Source organism: Tupaia chinensis, unplaced genomic scaffold (genome assembly GCF_000334495.1).
Source record: "Tupaia chinensis unplaced genomic scaffold, TupChi_1.0 Scaffold144100_1, whole genome shotgun sequence".
Taxonomy (NCBI): Eukaryota; Metazoa; Chordata; class Mammalia; order Scandentia; family Tupaiidae; genus Tupaia; species Tupaia belangeri.
The window spans coordinates 23867-41514 of NW_006203954.1; the positions used below are offsets into that span (position 1 = coordinate 23867).

At 40.2% G+C, this 17648-nt stretch overlaps 2 pseudogenes; one reads left to right on the forward strand and one right to left on the reverse strand.

The window, feature by feature from the left end:
• Positions 1-5195: 5195 nt before the first annotated feature.
• LOC102479712 (vasculin-like protein 1 pseudogene) lies at positions 5196-15033 on the reverse strand (annotated as a pseudogene).
• LOC102480125 (ADP-ribosylation factor-like protein 1 pseudogene) lies at positions 15032-16717 on the forward strand (annotated as a pseudogene).
• The last annotated feature ends 931 nt before the right edge of the window (positions 16718-17648 follow it).

The following is a 17648-nucleotide window of genomic DNA, read 5'->3' on the forward strand; positions in this document are numbered from 1 at the left end:
TACATATATATATATATATATATATATATATATATAAACTAGGAATGGAAAATTATTGACAATAACATGTATGATTAAGCTACTATGCAGCATCTTCTGGATGGGAAATTACATTTTTGTAGGCTATGAATGAATGTAAATTAATTAATTAAAACAACAAAAAAGAAATTGTTCTTATTTGATGTACCCAAGTCTTAAGTTTCTTAGTCAAGAAAAAATACAAAAAAATTAAAAATGAATATTTTAACACTATAGAAACTTAAACACTATAGAAACTATTGAAAAAGAAGCATAACTAATAAGTTAGTGAAGAAGATAAAATGGAATAGTAATGTAATTAATTCCAAAAAAAAAGTAGACAATGAGCAAACAAATCATAATTTGGCAGAGTCTAATACAATCATATTATTAATTGGATTAAATTTTCCTGGTCTAAACTTTTATTAAAAGGCAAAGTGGGCCACTTAGCCTAGTGGTTAAATGAGTGGATTCCCACAAGGTCCACCATGGTTTGAATCCCTTCCCTGGTGTCTTGAAAAACACACTGTGAAGAACAATACAGAGGTTCCTTAAAGATCTATAAATAGAACTACCATATGATCCAGCAATTCTACTCCTAGGTATCGACCCAAAGGATAGGAATACACTCAGTCTAAAAAACACTTGTACCTCCATGTTTATTGAGGCAATAGTCACAATTGCTAAGACATGGAATCAACCCAAATATCCAAGAACAGATGAATAGACTGAAAAATTTAGACCAAGAATATGCTGTCTACATGATAGTCACCTTAGTGTGAAGATGAAGATAGGTTAAAGTAAAATAATGTGAAAATAATACCAATTATGGGAATTTGGAGATTATACCAATATCAGAAGTATAGAGCTTCAAAATAAGAAGTATCACCAAGAATAAAAAAGAGTAGTTCATAATGATATAATTTTTTAAAAAAAGAATAATAAAAAGTAAAGAAAAGGAGATAGATACTGAACTTCAGCTCTGAAATATTGATTTCCTTGATCGAAAAATGAAGATTTTCTGCTGAGACTTTTTACTCCAGATTCATTTATAGTAGACAGGGCTACTTCTGCCTCATTAGCTTCATTTATCTCTGTCTCTCTATGTCTCTCTGTGACTTTTAACTAAAGAATTTTTTTTTAAAGGTAAAGTATTCTCTGGACTCTCAAGCCCCTGCTTTATTGTGTTAATTGGTGCCTTTCCACATTCCATTTAGGAAAGGCACAATCCCAGGCCAGGCCCTGAGATAGATACTGAATTTCAGCTCTGAAATATTGATTTTGTGGACCACGCGGTTTTCATTTTTTGCTTTTTAAAATTAAAATTTATCTTTTTTATTATATTTTTATTTTTATTTTTTTATTTTATTTTTTCTTCTTCTTTGCTTTTCTCTAATTCTTTATTTTTATTCATTGGCTGGTCAGCCTCTATGCACTAAATGTCTAGACAGGTCCAAGTGAATAGCTTCCAAACATCAAATATGATTAGGGTCAGAATATTCCTCTATTCCCACTGAATCTGATGCACAATGAGTGAAAATGGAACAGAAGTGAGATTTCAGAGCACCTCCTTCTGCACACCTCTGAATGATAAGATTGAACTTCAAGAATTAGAAAGGAACACAAGATCCATAAGATGACTAGAAATCACTGTAAGGTCACAAGAAATATGGGAAAACAAGAAAATTCCTCTCCTCTTCATCCTCAGACAGTACAATGAAACTCATGGAAATGTCTGAAAAAGAATTTAGAATATTCATAGTGACAAACCTAACAGAGATGCAAGAGAAGAGGGACAATGAATTGCAGAAGAGGCAGGAGAAAGGAGTTGATGAGTTCCAGGAGGTAAGAAAACTCTTGCAAGGTCTGAAAGAAGAATTACGCATTATCAAAAAGAATCAAATGGACCTCTTAAAGATAAAGGCTATAATACAGGAAGTCAAGACCTCTCTTGAAAGTATTAAAAGCAGACTAGATCATGCAGAATATCAAATCTGAGATGAAGAAGACAAAATCACCGGCCTAGAGAAGTCCACCATGATGACTGAGAAAATTCCCCACAAAATGAGAATAATATATGAGAAATACTAGATACCATCAAATATCCAAACCTCTGGATAACTGGTATCCCAGAAGGCAAAGAGATTCCTAAGGCATTGATAATCTATTCCATGAAATCCTGCAAGAAAACTTTCCAAACCTAGAGAGGCATTCAAAGATCCAGACCCAAGAAATACAAAGGACTCCAAATAGAATCAACCCAAGAAGATCTTCTCCAAGACACATTATAGCCAGACTGATCAAAACCACAGACAAAGACAAGATACTAAGATTGGAGAGAAAGAAATGTCAAGTTACCTACAAAGGATATCCCATCAGGGTAACAGCAGACCTCTCATCAGAAACAATGCAAGTGAGGAAAGAATGGGAAGATATATGCAAAGTGTTAAGGGAAAGCAATTGCAACCAAGAATATTATACCTGGTAAGATTATCTTTCCTATGGGAAGAAAAGACAAGAGCATTCTCAGATAAACAAAACCTGAAAGAATTTACCAACACCAGACCAGCTCTCCAAGAAGTTCTCAAGGGAGTGTTATGCCAGGGAAATTAAATACTGACACATATAAATGAGAGTTTAAAAACTAAGAATATGGCTAACTTAATCATGGAGACAAGTCTGGAGTTGAATATTATATCCCAGAATTTAATCAGGTAGATCAAACCACAACAAAAAATATTAAGTACATGAGACTGAACTAGTGAAATAGAATTTTATGACTTTTGACTAAAATATTGCTGATTTTCTTCTAGGTTTTGTTTCCCAGTTTTAAAATTTTTTGTCCTGTTTTGAGCTGCTGATACGTTCATGTACCTACTATTTGAGCAGAATCCTATTCTGTTTCCTGGCTTTAAGTTTTAAGCAAAGTTTGTTAACATTTCTTTAATTTATTAAAGCTAAGACTGCCTTTCTTGAAATTAAAAAATATATTTAAAAATACCAATTTAATGACTGTAGTAAGTTATATAGCATCAGCCAGGTGCTACCTTATAGTATATTCATTCTACTCAGAGTTTCACGCCTAAAGTCAAACACGTATTCACAGATAAGTATATGTCAGCCGAACTTGCTATTGAAAGTAGTTAGATTGTTTAAGAAATTTTGTGAATCAATAAAATGTGGGGGAAAAAAAGAATCGAAAACCGCTGTAGACACCTGAGATAGTGTGGGAGGAGGGTGGGAAATGACAGAAGGTAAGAAATAAGGGTAAAATATAAAAATACACATATTGATATATATGAAACTAGAAATGGAAAATTACTGATGATAATATGTATGATTAAGCCACTATACAGTATATTCTGGATGGGAAATCACATTTTATATGCTGGGACAATGCTCTAGGTATGAATGTAAATTAATAATTAAAAAAATTTCAGAAGGTACCAGCATTTGGCATAATGGCTATGTCGTTGGACTCCCATGTAGTTGACTGCAGTTCAAGTCCCGGACCTGGTGTCTTAAACTTATGCCGGGCGCATGTGCGTGCATGCCCAGGATCCTGAGAGGAGAATGGAGGAGAAGGGATTGTGGCGTGGCTATGCCCCCAGGGGAGTGATTTCTTGCTTTCTGTCTCTCTATTTCTCTCTGTCTTTCTGGCGAGTGCAAGTGCCCTATAGCAAAAACCTCTCCAAATAAATAAATAAATAAATAAATAAAATAAAGTTTCAGAAGAAAATTAAAGTGCACTTGTCACTAGATTCTAGCTTTGTCCATATTTTTAGTTAAAGGTATTTGTGAATCAATAAAATGAGGTAAAAATGTAAAAAAGAAAAGAAAAGAAAAGAAAAACAAAAATATGTAAGAGCCAAAATAAAATGAGTACGTAAAATATAAATAAAAAATTTCTCCAGGTTTAAAGCAAAACAAACAAAAAAACATTTGACATGGGCAGCCTGTGTAACCTAGAGATGAAGGGAACCAGATCCCACAGCTGACCATGATTTAAATCCCTGCCCCAGTGTATTGAAAAACATGCTCAGTACATGAGAATGCATGCTACAATCCCAACAGGATGAAGAAATGGAGGAGAAAGGATTATGGAATCATCATGCTCTAATTGGGTGGGGGAGTTTCTTCCTCTCTTTCTCTCTTTCTTCTCTTTCTCTCTTTCTGTTTCTCTGTCTCTCTCTGTAGAGCACACATGACCTATGACAAAGGAAAATAACAATTCTATGTATATATGCACCTCATAAAAAACTTCAAAGCACATGGCATAGAAATGACAAAAATATAAGTATAAATAATTTCACAGTTATATATGTATACTTTTTTTTTGAGAGGTTTTTACTATACAGCATGTGTGCTCACCAGAAAGACAGAGACAGAGACAGAAAGAGAGAAGTCGCCCCTCCCAGGGGGGATGTCCACACCGCAATCCCTTCTCCTCCATTCTCTTGTCAGGATTTTGGGCACGCACACACACGTGCCTGGTATGAGTTTTAAGCCACAGGGTCTGGTATTTGAACCGCAGCTGACTACATAGCCGTTATGCCAACCGTTTGTCCTATCCACAGTTATATATATATATGTGTGTGTGTGTATATATATATATATATATTTTTTTTTTACCTAAATGGAAGCAAAATATTTGTTCCAAATTAGTTATTTTATGCAGTAGTTTTTCCCCTTCAACATACTTGTGATAACCACATCTTTTAAATCTGTAAATAATGTTATCAAAATAATCTTAATCTTTGAAATCTCACAAAAATTTATATTTTACAATCCACCCTGAATATCAAGGCTGTAAGAATAACACATTTCCTGTATTCAAATATCTTACAGCTGTACCCAAAAAAGGAAAAGAAAAACAAAACAAAACAAAACACATATGCTTGGTTAAGGGCTAAAGTTATCTGAGCAGCCAAAAATAAAATAAAATATCCCAATTATTAGCATTAGTTTAATACAATTATAACTTCAAGAGTCACTTTGTCATTGGCAATGATTGCTTGAGCACAGGGATGAGTGCCCCAAGGGCTGGTAGTAGAAGCTATTGCAGACAGTGTCCCCTCCTCTCTGAACTGCCAGCCTCTACCTGTGCATCGCCCCATGTATACTGTATGTGCGTTTGAGTGTGTGTGTTTGTGTATTTATTTTAAAAAATCTTTTCTCACCACACAAACATCTCTCTATTAAGCAGGTAACAGGGAAGAACAACAACAAAAGCTAAACAAGCCAATCGCTCTCTTCGGGATATGATTATTTCCCTTGTTCATGAAGTACTGAACAACATAAGAAAAGGAAAAGAATGATTTCTTTTGTATACTCCCTAAACACACAAGCCAAGTTTACTGGGTCAATCTAAACTGTGAGCATTTATATGCCTACTTCCAGGCATCGTCGTCTGATGTTTCACTGCTACTGGTTTCTGTGTCTGAGTCTTCAAACTCTGCTTTACAAGTGCGTCTCCAAGGGGAGAACAGGCTGGAACAGTGGCTCTGCAAGAAGTCATTCTTTCCAAAGCCATTTTTTCTCAGCTGCTCTGTCTTCATGTAGAACTCCTTGAGCTCATCCTCTGTGAGGGGAAGGCAATTCTCATCATTTTCAGGATACTCCTGCCATCCCATTGCTTTCAACAATCTGTGCTCTGCTTCTAGAGAGTGCCTCCAAATCCTCCATCCCTTCACAGTCTCTGTTCTCTGAGAAGTCTCATTCTGGTCATCCTTCAGAGTCTTCAGAACTCGCTCTTCCTGTCGGTGGTTCTGCGGGTCAACCTGGTCAGATGAGAGGAACTGATCTCAATTAGAGGAGTGGTGCTGGAGGGGCTCTCTTTGGGAGAACTTAGAACTGTGCCACTAGCCAGTACCACTGATTTGGTAACATAAATTGGATTGGTAAAAGCAGACTCCCGGCTAGTAGAAAGGGATGCTGATTTGTGTTCCATTCTGTTAGATTTCCATGCATTGGGCTTGGAAGTTGGTGGTGCCGGTTTAGGAACCATGTTCTTATAGACACTTGGAACCATGGTTGATGATTTGTTCCTATTTGCATGATGAGATCCTAGTGAGGTGAATGCAGCAGAGAAGGCAGCAGCAGGATCCTCTTTGGAAATATTTTGGATGACTAGCATCTTGGAGGACTGCTTGGCACTAGGTGGGTTTTCCCACACTCCAGAAGGGGTCCCAATAGGTCTGCAAGGCTGGTTCTATTTGCCAGCTTCTGGATTCAAAGAAGGAAATCTTCCTCTTCAAACTGCAGCTTTTCCACCTTGTCTTCTTTCTTTCCTTCCCTAATCTCTGTAGGTGGCTTTTCTGGAAAGGCACAACCTTTCCGGGAGTGGAAACTGCCATCCCAGTGGCAATAGTTTCCTGAGCCACCTCCATTACTGGCTCATGCCATTATGACTTCGGGAAGAGCCATGCCAACTAGATATACTCCCTGTGATTCCAGCATAAGCTCCCTTAGAGACACCAGAGCCCACAGAATCATGGCGGAACAAGGGAAGGCTGGTGCCAGGAATCTCCTGTAGTTCGTAGGGGTCCATTGTTTAAAAAGCCATCGGAGGAATTATGTTGATGACGGCTTACTCCAAATCTACCTTCTCCTCGGGATAGATGCTCTCCATGTTTTTCAAAGGTGGCTGTAGGTGACTTTGCTGACTGTGGTGTTGAGAAACTTAGCCAAGCAGGAACAAAATCATGCTGCGCCACTTAGGTCCAGTGTCTCTTCTCAGCAAGGTGAGGCATCCAATCCCATGGTCAGGATCCCAGAGTGTAAACTCTGTGGTCCTGTTTCTCAAAGTCCTTGAGTCTGCTAGCTTGGATCTCCCATGAGGTTTTCTTGTTATAAGGGTGCTTAATTAGTCTGGCAAGCACAAAGAAGTCAGGCTCCGTGTGGCTCACTCTCTCAGTCCCCTCAGTTGCTCATCTTAAACTATCTAGAGTTCCTGATGTGTTTCCAAAAAGGGAAGGGGGGAGGGGAACATAAAAGTATGTGTTTCATTTGAAAAAGGGGGGAAGGGGAAAAAACTATGTCTATGTTCACCTCATTCAACTTCCTTGAGTTATTGCACTATGATGTTGCTTAAATAGGTAATACATGGACATCTGCACAGAGCGCAAACACTGTTTATGACAAGGTCATAGCTAGAAAACAGGTGGACTCATGTGTGGGCAAATAATGTCATCAAGGTGACAGATTAAAAATATAATATGGAAACACTAGAAAAGATCCGAGCAGTCAACTACAGTGGCAAAACACCCGCATGACAAAGCCCTTAAAATATAAATCTCAGTATTTTTACACAACTGCTAAACGGTGTGCACACAGGTATTTACATCTGTCTTAACCTTCAAAATCTAAGGATGTAAGAAATCTTGTTAAGAATCAGACAGGAACTTGATATACTTTTCCCTCCACAGTAGAGCAGCTTTTAAGGCAAATTTCTTGGTATAAAGCTCCAAAATGAATATTCTACTTCTTTGGTATTCACTATTTATAAATTGAAAGCAAAATTTTATAAAGTAAAAGATAGGAAGTAAGGGGTAGTCGAGGAGAAAGATAGTTCCAAAATGAGTTTTATTCTCTTCAGTTTTCTGTATTTCACTTGTACTGTCCCTGTCCAAAAACTGAACTGAGCTACTGGAAAGTGATGAAGAACTGCTTCAGTAGAGAAGTCACTTACTTTGGATCCATTTCCATCATTAGAAGGACACACGAATTTATCATGCTTCCGAAGTAAGGGGTAGTCGAGGAGAAAGATAGTTCCAAAATGAGTTTTATTCTCTTCAGTTTTCTGTATTTCACTTGTACTGTCCCTGTCCAAAAACTGAACTGAGCTACTGGAAAGTGATGAAGAACTGCTTCAGTAGAGAAGTCACTTACTTTGGATCCATTTCCATCATTAGAAGGACACACGAATTTATCATGCTTCCTCTCTTTCTTTCCTTCACACGCCAGTGTCATTGAGACTCCAGCCCCCAGCGGGCTACAGGGCTGGCTCGAAGGCCTGCTCGGGTGGGACTGGCGTGCAGAGGTTTTTTCACTATAGGGCGCCAGACAGACAGAGACACAGAGACAGAAAGCGAGAAGTCACCCCCCACGGGGGATGGCCACGCTGCAATCCCTTCTCCTCTATTCTCCTCTCGGGATCTTGGGCACGCACACACATGTGCCCGGCATGAGTTTTAAGCTACCGGGTCCAGGATACGAACCGCGGTCGACTATGTGGGAGTCCAGTGACATAGCCATTATGCTAACTGCTGGTTCCCTAATTTAGACATTAATTTGTCACTGCCTCTAACAACACAAATGAATATAAATCTCTAAAGGATCTAAAAAGACAACGTTAACAGTTCAGTTTTTTATATAATATTTCCCCAATTAACTATCAAAGGTAATCACAACTCCAAATTAATGAGTCCTTTAGATTTAGATTTTTCTTTAATAGATGGAAGAGCTTGCCATTTGGTCAAATAGTCAGTTTGCTGGTATAGTACCACAGACATCAACCACCTAATTACTATTTCATTTTTAGAGAGATATGTGCTATAGGGTGTGTGCACTCACTAGAGAGACAGAAAGAGAGAAATCACCCCCAGATGGCCACACTGCAATCCCTTCTCCTCCACTTTGTGAGTTTTAAGCTGCTGGGTACAGGACTAGAACTGCTGTTGACTAAGTGGGAGTCTAGCAACATAACCATATGCCTTCTGCTGGTCCCTAGTTTGTTTTTTTCTTTTTCTTTCTTTCTTTCTTTCTTTCTTTCTTTTTTTTTTGTGAGAGAGAGGTTTTTGCTATAGGGAGCATGCGCTCGTCACACACAGACAGATGGACAGACAGAAAGCGAGAAATCATCCCCTTCGGGCGGACAGCCACGCTGCAATCCCTTCTCCTCCATTCTCCTCTCGGGATCTTGGGCACGCATGCACACGCACCCAGCGTGAGTTTAAGCCACCGGGTCTGGGACTCGAATCACAGTCGACTACATGGAAGTCCAGTGACATAGCCATTAGCCAACTGCTGGTCCCCCTAGTTAAGTTTTTGATATGAGAGAATTTTTACATCTGTGGTAAATTCTGGGCCACATTAGTAAATTCGAGTTTGGAGGTAGTTCTCATGAATCTAACTCAGCAGCCTCGCTATACTGTTTTAACTTCAAGGGAATAAATATCAAATTCCAGATAGTAAATCAAGATAGGGAAAAAAGTGAAAGGAATCAAGAAGTGGACCCAGAGGACTTTTAATTGTACCTGTAATACATCCATTTCTCAGGCTGAATAATGGGTACCATTTACTATCCACCTATACTTTTATATACTTCTAATATTTAAAGAGAATTAAGCGAACAGGGGCGAGACCAGTGGGTGGCATGGTGGTTAAGGCGCTGGACACTCCCATATGGCTGACTGGGGTCCGAGTCCTGAATCTGGTGGTTTGCTTTCTCACTTCCTCTCTCTCACTCTCTGGTCAAATTAAAAAAAAAAAAAAATCAACGAATGAATAAATAAAAAATAAAATAAATAATTATTAAAAAAAAAGAGAACAGGGGCCACCAGGTGGTATGGTGGTTAAGGTGCTAGACTCTCACATGGTCGACTACAGTTAAAGTTCTGGGCCTAGTAGCTTGCTTTCTCGCCTTTTCTCTCTCTCTGGTGAGTGCATGTGCCCTATAGCAAATTTTAAAATATTATTATTAAATAAAAGGAAAGATTTTTTTTTTTTTTTGCTATAGGGCATGTGCACTCGCCAGACAGACAGAAAGTGAGAAATCACCCCCCAGGGGGGATGGCCACGCCGCAATCCCTTCTTCTCCATTCTCCTCTCAGGATCTTGGGCATGCACGCGCACGCGCCCAGCGTGAGTTTAAGCCACTTGATCCGGGACTCAGACCGTGGTCAACTACATGGGAGTCCAGCGACATAGCCATTATGCTAACTGCTGGTCCCAGGAAAGAAGCAACTCTTTAAAAAAAAAAAAAGTCGACTCCCACGTAGTTGATCATGGTCTGAGTCTCGGACCCGGTAGCTTAAACTCACACCATGTACGTGTGCGTGCGTGCCCAAGATCCCAACAGGAGAATGAAGAAGGGATTGTGGCATGACCATACCCCCCAAGGGGTGATTTCTCATTTTCTCTGTCTCTCTGTCTCTGGCGAGCGTATGCGCCCTATAGCAAAAACCTCTCAAAAAATAAAGTATTAACAGAGCACATAAAATATTTAAATAATATAATTGATAAGCTTAAATATACACAGTTGTTCCTCAGAATCTTTAGGGTACTGGAATCTTTAGGTTTCAGGACTCCAAAAGGTACCAAAACACACTGCTGCTCAAAATATAAGAGGGTACGGTATTTGCATATAGCCCATGCACATCCTCCCATATATTTTAATACTTATGTAATCTTAGCATTGGATACAAATTCAAAAAACCACAAACTTCAGAATCTTCTACAGAGGCCTCCTTCCTACATCTCCTCACTGGCTGCATCTAGTGGGTTAAATCCTCAGATGCAGAACTTGCAGATACCAAAGACCATGCATCACTATGGACTATACATTCCTTCAACACAAGAAGGTCATAAAAACTAGTGATACATAGTTGAAATAAACTTCTATTAGTTCCAAAGAATAAAATACTTTATGTTCTCTGAGAATTACACTAAAATTTAAAAATGACTTTCTCTTGTAGTTTCCACTCTTCCTCTCCTCCCTGAAGAAATCCTGTCCAAAAGTCATTAGGTGTGGGAAAGGTGAAAATCCACGAGTGGCAGACAGATGATGGGGACCTGTGAGGGTGAGGGAGGGGAACAGGGGAGGAAGCAGTAATCCAGTGCAGGGCCTCAGATCTCATTCACCATCAAGAGGAGAGTGTACCAGTAGGTGAGCAGCCCAATGCAGAACAAGTGACAGCAGGGTATCCTGGCAGAAGGACATGGTGGTCAAGCAGACTGAGGGCTTCCATGCAGCAAGGCACCTTGAACAGATGGTACAATCTTAATAAGGTGAGGAGGGAATCCATACAAGAGAGGAGGTGGTAACTGGAGGTTGGTTATACACTGGGAAATGATCAAAAAGTTAAATAATAGGAAAAAACGGAATAATAATTTTCTGCTATGAAAAAAAGGAGCCAATAATAAGAAAATTCAAAATACTTAAAATATAATGACAAGGAATACTGAGTAAATTTGCAACATAATAGCTTCAACAGTATCTAATGGAAAATTAGGTTTAAAAATATCTTTCTTGGTACTGGAAGGTGGTGTGGTGGTTAAGACGCTGGACTCTCTGAGGGCTGACTGCTGTTTGAGTCCAGACCTGGTGGCTTGCTTTCTCAAGTTCTCTTTCTCTTAAATATCTTTTCTCTTGGGGATTAGCAGATAGTGTAGTGGTTATGTCACTGGACTTCCACATGGCTGACTGTAGTTCGAATCTCAGATCCAGTGGCTTGAAACTCACAGTGGGTATGCGTGCATGCGCCCCAAAGATCCCTGGAGGAGAATGAAGGAGGAGGGATTATGGCATGGTCATCAACCCTTGGGGGTGATTTCTCATTTTCCCTCTACTTTCTCCAGTGAGAGCACGTGTCCTAAGACAAAAATGTCTTAGAATTTAAAAAATTAAAAAAAGCTTTTTTTTTTTCCCTTGGGGCCAGCAAGTCACTTGGTAGTTAAGGTGCTGGATTCCCACATGACTGACCATGGTTCAAGTCTCAGACTTAGTGGCTTAAAAAATCATGCCAGATGTAAGTGTGTACACACACCCCAAACCCCAAGAGAAGAACTGAAGAGAAGGAACTGTGACATGGCCATCCTTTGCCCCTGGGGGGTGGTTTCTCACTTTCCTTCTCTAGTGACTGTATGCACCCTATGGCAAAAATAGAAAAAACAAACAACAACAACAAAAATGTGTGCCTGTGTGTGTAAAAATAAATGAAATTACTGGGCTGACCCTGTAGCACAGTGGTTAAGCTCTATGCATGGGGAGCTAGATCCTACATGGCCAACTATGGTTGCGATCGCAGAGCTGGTGGCTTAAGAAACACACTGAGCGCATGTGCATGCATCCCCAAAATCCTGACAGAGAGGAGAAACAGAAGAGAAAGAATTGCAGCACGACCGTGCCACATGGGGGGGGGGGGCATCGGACACGTGTGACTCCTCTGGCCACATCGTGAACTCGTGTGCCTCCTTTGGCCATTATTTAAAAGAGAGAAGAGAGAGAAAGCTTTTTTAAAAATTTGTCTCAATATAAATATATATTGGCCATAGCACTCATATGAGAAAATAATAAAGCAGACCTAGAGAAACAGAATGAAGAAAAGCCAAAAAAAGTTAAGATCAGAAAAAATAGAGACCATTAAGAACAAAGCTTTAGGGAAAAAAACACAAAAACATGACAGCAACACAAAAACAGAAGACAGCATGAAAAGGATGAAATAAAACAGATTAAGGTGATAACCACATGGCCTAATGATTACATCACTGGAATCCCACATAGTAGGACGACATTCAAGTCCTGGACCCAGCGGTTTAAAACTCACGTCAGGTGTGTGCGAGCCCAAAATCCTGAGAAGAGAATAGAGGAGAAAGGACTGTGGCGTAGCCATCATTCCAGGGGGTGATTTCTCACTTTCTCTCCCTGTCTCTTTCTGGTGATTGCACGCATCCTATAGCAAAAATCTCTAAAATACAAAAAAAAAAAAATCCACAACAGATTAAGAACTACTGGGCCAGTCTGTGGCCTGGTAGTTAAGGTGGCTGAATCCCAAATGGCTGACCAGTGTGGTTTGAGTCCAGACCCAGTGACTTGAGAAACCTACTGGACATGCCTCAACTCTGGAAATGAGGGAAAAATAGAAGAAAAGAGATTGCAGCAGAAATGGAAGAAAGGGATTGTGGTATGATCACCCTGCATGTGTATGTGTGCATGTTACTTTCTCCCCAGCCCCTTCTCTCTTTGGTGAGCACACAAGCGCTACACAGCAAGTGCGTACTTTCTTAGTGAGCTAAAACAGAGCTGGTTTGTACACTGGCCCTGGCTAGGAATTTAATGCCTGCTTGCAAAAAGAACAGCTAGTTTAGGGAATAATGCCTCAACATTCATACTTTGGCCCAGTGTGGAGACTTTTATTAGGACTAATTTCAAGACACACTGAGGGGAAAACCAGCATTTAATATTAAAAAATTAGAAGTCAATTCCCAAAACACATAGGAAGGTGTAAAACTGGTAGGGCTTCGTAACTGATGGAATATGTAGGTTAAAGGAGAAACACAGACTCATACTTTTTTTTTTTTTGGAGAGGTTTTTGCTATAGGGGGCGTGCACTCGTCAGAGAGACAGAAAGCGAGAAATCACCCCCCCCCCAGGGGGGATGGCCACGCCGCAATCCCTTCTCCTCCATTCTCTTCTCGGGATCTTGGGCACGCACGCACACACACCCAGTGTGAGTTTCAAGCCACTAGGTCCAGGACTCGAACCATGGTCGAATATATGGGAGTCCAGCGACATAGCCATTATGCTAACTGCTGGTCCTGACTCATACTCTTGACTTCTATCTTGTGCAACTAGGTAGACAATAAATTATTCACTGGTATAGGAAGTAAAGGCTGACTGGCTACTATTTTTTCAGTATAACTCAAAATTGCATATACCTGTAACTTCCAAGGATAAGTATTTGACAATACTGTTCCTGAAATAAGTTCTGAAATAATACAGTCCCTGTAAAAAGTTCTTCTGGAAAAATACCAATAAATCGAACTTCCTATTGCAAGAGATGTAACCAACTATTTGTTGCATACTTCCTTTCTTAAAGAGTTATAATTGAAACCACAGAGAACCTGAAGTACAAGGAGATGAATCACTGTTTTGGTGATAAAACTGTTAAAGGCAAACGAAAAAGCTTCAAGTTTTAAACACAATTCCCCTTGTCATCACCACTAGGCACATTCCAATTTTCCAGCTGACAGCTTGCATATTACCTTTCCAGTCCTTTACACAACCAATCCTGTTTCCCTAATGGAGGTAGTGACGGCAGAAGAAATACTTAAAGTTCTAGAGCTGCTATGTATCTGGTAACAACTACGCACCCACTAACTCTCAATTTGCCCTAATACCTAGGGTGTAAAGTTATGCCAAAGTGTGGCCTGTGCACAGACAGGCAACTGGGAGGAGATGCATGAGAAACAGAAATGTTAGTGAAAGAGAACGAGTAAGAGAAGCAGTAAAAGACTAAAGAAAACATATGAAAATACCATAATGGTTTTATTAGGAAGGTAGAGTGAACATTTTACCTTTTCTATTGGTTAAATGTTTTTGTACAGAAAACACTTTCGGGGCCAGTAGGCATCATGGAGGTTAAGATGGTTGGATCCCGGGACCAGCAGTTGGCGTAATGGCTCTGTCGCTGGACTCCCGTGTAGTTGACTGTGGTTTGAGTCCTGGACCCAGTGGCTTAAACTCATGCTGGGCATGTGTGCGTGCATGCCCAAGATCCCAAGAAGAGAATGGAGAAGGGACTGCAGCATGGCCATCCCCCCTGGGGGGTGATTTCTCACTTCCTGTCTCTCTTTCTGGCAAGTGTACACACCCTATAGTAAAAACCTCTCTCTCAAAAAAAAAAAAAAAAAAAAAAAAAAAACGTGGTTAGATCCCATATGCCAAATGCACAGTTGGAATCCAGGACCTAGTGGCTTGAAAAACATGCCACATATGGTGTGTGCATGCCCAAAATCATCCCAAGAGGAAAATGGAGAAGGGCTTGCAGCACAGCTGTCCTCATGGAGGGGAGGGAGGGGGGTGAATTGTTATGATTTCTCTCTCCCCTTCCCCCCGCCCCAAGTACATGTGCCCTATAGCAAACTGAAAACACACACCCACACACCCCTTTGTTTACATTTTTTTAACGTTTATTTACTTTTCCTATGACAGTGACTGCAACCTCTAAAGGGTCTTGACACCATACTTCCCCAGCCTTCAGCTAGCACCCGATCAAGACCAAGTGCCAGCATGTCCAAGGTAATTAGGAAAGTCTTTGGATTTCAAATGGGAATGTTCCCATGTATGATTGCCTCAGTGTCATGTTTTTTATTTAAAAAACCCCTTTTTTTTGCTTTAGGGTGTGTGCGCTTGCGAGAGAGACAGACAAAGACAGTGAGAGAAAAAGTGTAAAATCACCCCCTGGGGGGATGGCTATGCCACAATCCCTTCTTTTCTCTTCCAGAAATCTTAAGCACACACATGTGCCCAGGTGAGTTTCAAGTCACTGGGTCTGGGACTTGAACCGCAATTGACCATGTGGAGGAGTCCAGTGGTGATGTAACCACTACGCCACCTGCTGGCCTAAGAGTGTAATGTTTTATTGTTATGCCACTGTCTGGCCTCTGCTCTGCAAATACTTAAAGTTCTCTAGTGGTGCCTTTTGGGGCTGTGGCTATTTTTATAGAATAACTGGAGGATTTTTGCTTAATATTGAAAAATTCTGACAAAATCTTATCACTTAAAATACTCTTAGAACTTTAAAAAAAAAAAAAAATGAAAACCTAGCTTGGGGGGAACCAGCAGTTTGGTGTAATGGCTATGTCGCTGGACTCCCTTGTGGTTGACTGCAGTTTGAGTCCTGGACCTGGTGGCTTAAACTCATGCTGGGCAAGATCCCAAGAGAAAAATGGAAGAGAAGGAATTGCACCCACTGGGGGGTGGTGGTGGTGGTGGTGGTGTTCTCTCTTTCTGTCTCTCTGTCTCTCTCTTTCTGGCACGCGCACATGCCCTATAGCAAAAACCTCTCAAAAAAAAAAAAATTTACAAAATCCCACACACAAAAAACAAAACCAAAAAACCTAGCTTGGAGGAAATATAAAGTTCTTCTTTTGGGGAGGGCAGCGGTGGTGTGGTAGCTGAGGCACTGGATTCACACATGACTAACTGCAGTTCAAGTCCTAGACCTGGTGGACTGCTTTCTCATTCTCCGTCTCTCCTGTCACTCTCTGGTGAGCGAACGTGCCCTATAGTAAATAATAAAAAAAAAAAGTATTAAATAAAAAAAAGATTTTTTTCCCTAAATGTGTTAAATATAGCATGGTGCCCCCCTGCCTGAGTCTGTGGAACTTGCAGGCTCACCTAGTTGGTGAGAAAATCACCTAGGGCCATAGCCAGAGCCTGTCTCTCAGGACAGGTAAGGACAGACTGCAGTTCATCATGGGTGATTTTTTTCTCAAGTATATTTTCCAGTTTGCTTGGAACTCAGGAAATGAGGATTTTCATTTTGAGATTAGACGGAGCAGAAAAAAACACAATTTTGTACGGATTAGAAGTTGGAGAAGTCGTTACTACTATACCTAGTACTGGATTTAATGTAGAGGTGCTGACATATAAAAACCTTAAATTCCAAGTCTGGGATTCTACCTATTCAAACACAGATGTAGTCATTTTTGTAGTAGTCACAACTGGCATTTCCAAATCATAGTTAGTTGCCATACTGAAGGAAGAAGAGCTGAGAAAAGCCATTTTAGTGGTGTTTGCAAATAAGCAGGACATGGAACAGGCCATGACTCCCTTAGAGATGGCAAATTCACTTGAATTACCTGCCTTGAAGGACTGCAAATGGCAAATATTCATATTCAAAACATCAACAATCAAAGGCACTAGCCTCAGTGAGGCCATGGAATGGTTAAAACATTGAAAAGCAGACAGTAATTCAGTCAATTCAGCTCATCTGAAATGAAGCCTGCATCACATATCCCTTTGGAAACAGTCAAGTATGCTCCACACTTCTAAACGCTAAAGCTGTCTCATTGTTGGTACATACTTTACTGACTGCAGTGTTCATAATGTGAAAAATTAAAATACAAATGGCAAATATAAAGCATGGAGCGCAAAGAAATTTGTTCTACAGGTAGAATTTTGAGAACTGTTAGTATGTGGTATACAATGTTTAAAGTAAGGGAAATAGATGACATCTAGGGAAAACAGAGACCCAACTATGGTAGCACAATGCTGTTAGATGCTGCTACTTGGCAGGCAGAGACCACGTGTGAGATCGAGGTTCAATTCCCAGCCCACAGTAGTTGCCCACAGTAAAACATAGACGAAAGGGGCCAGCAGGTGGCGTGCTGGCTAAGGTACTGGACTTCTACATGTTCGACTGAGGTTTGAGCTGGATCTGGTGACTTGCTTTCTCACTTTCCCTTCCTCCTCTCTCCCTCTCTCTGTCCTTCCTTTTTTCTCTAGTGAATAATATAATAATAAATAAAATTAAATAATTCTTTAAAAATTAATAATCTGGGGGTAGTGGCATGCAACTGCTGTCCAGGTACTAGGGAGGTTGAGACAGGAGGACAAAGACACAGTAAGCTCTTTTTTTCCTTTTTTTTTTTTTTAAGGTTTTTGCCATTGGGCATGTACACTTGCCAGAGACAGAGAGGGAAATTAAGAAATCACCCCATAGGGGGAATGGCCATGCAGCAAACCCTTCTCTTCCATTCTCCTCTCAGGATTTTGAGCACACAAGCACCTGTGCCTGGGCATGATTTTCAAATTGCTGATCTGGGACTAAAACTGTTGTCAGCCATGTGGAGAGTCCAGAGCCTTAACTACCAGGCTACCTGCTAGACTCTCACAAGATCTT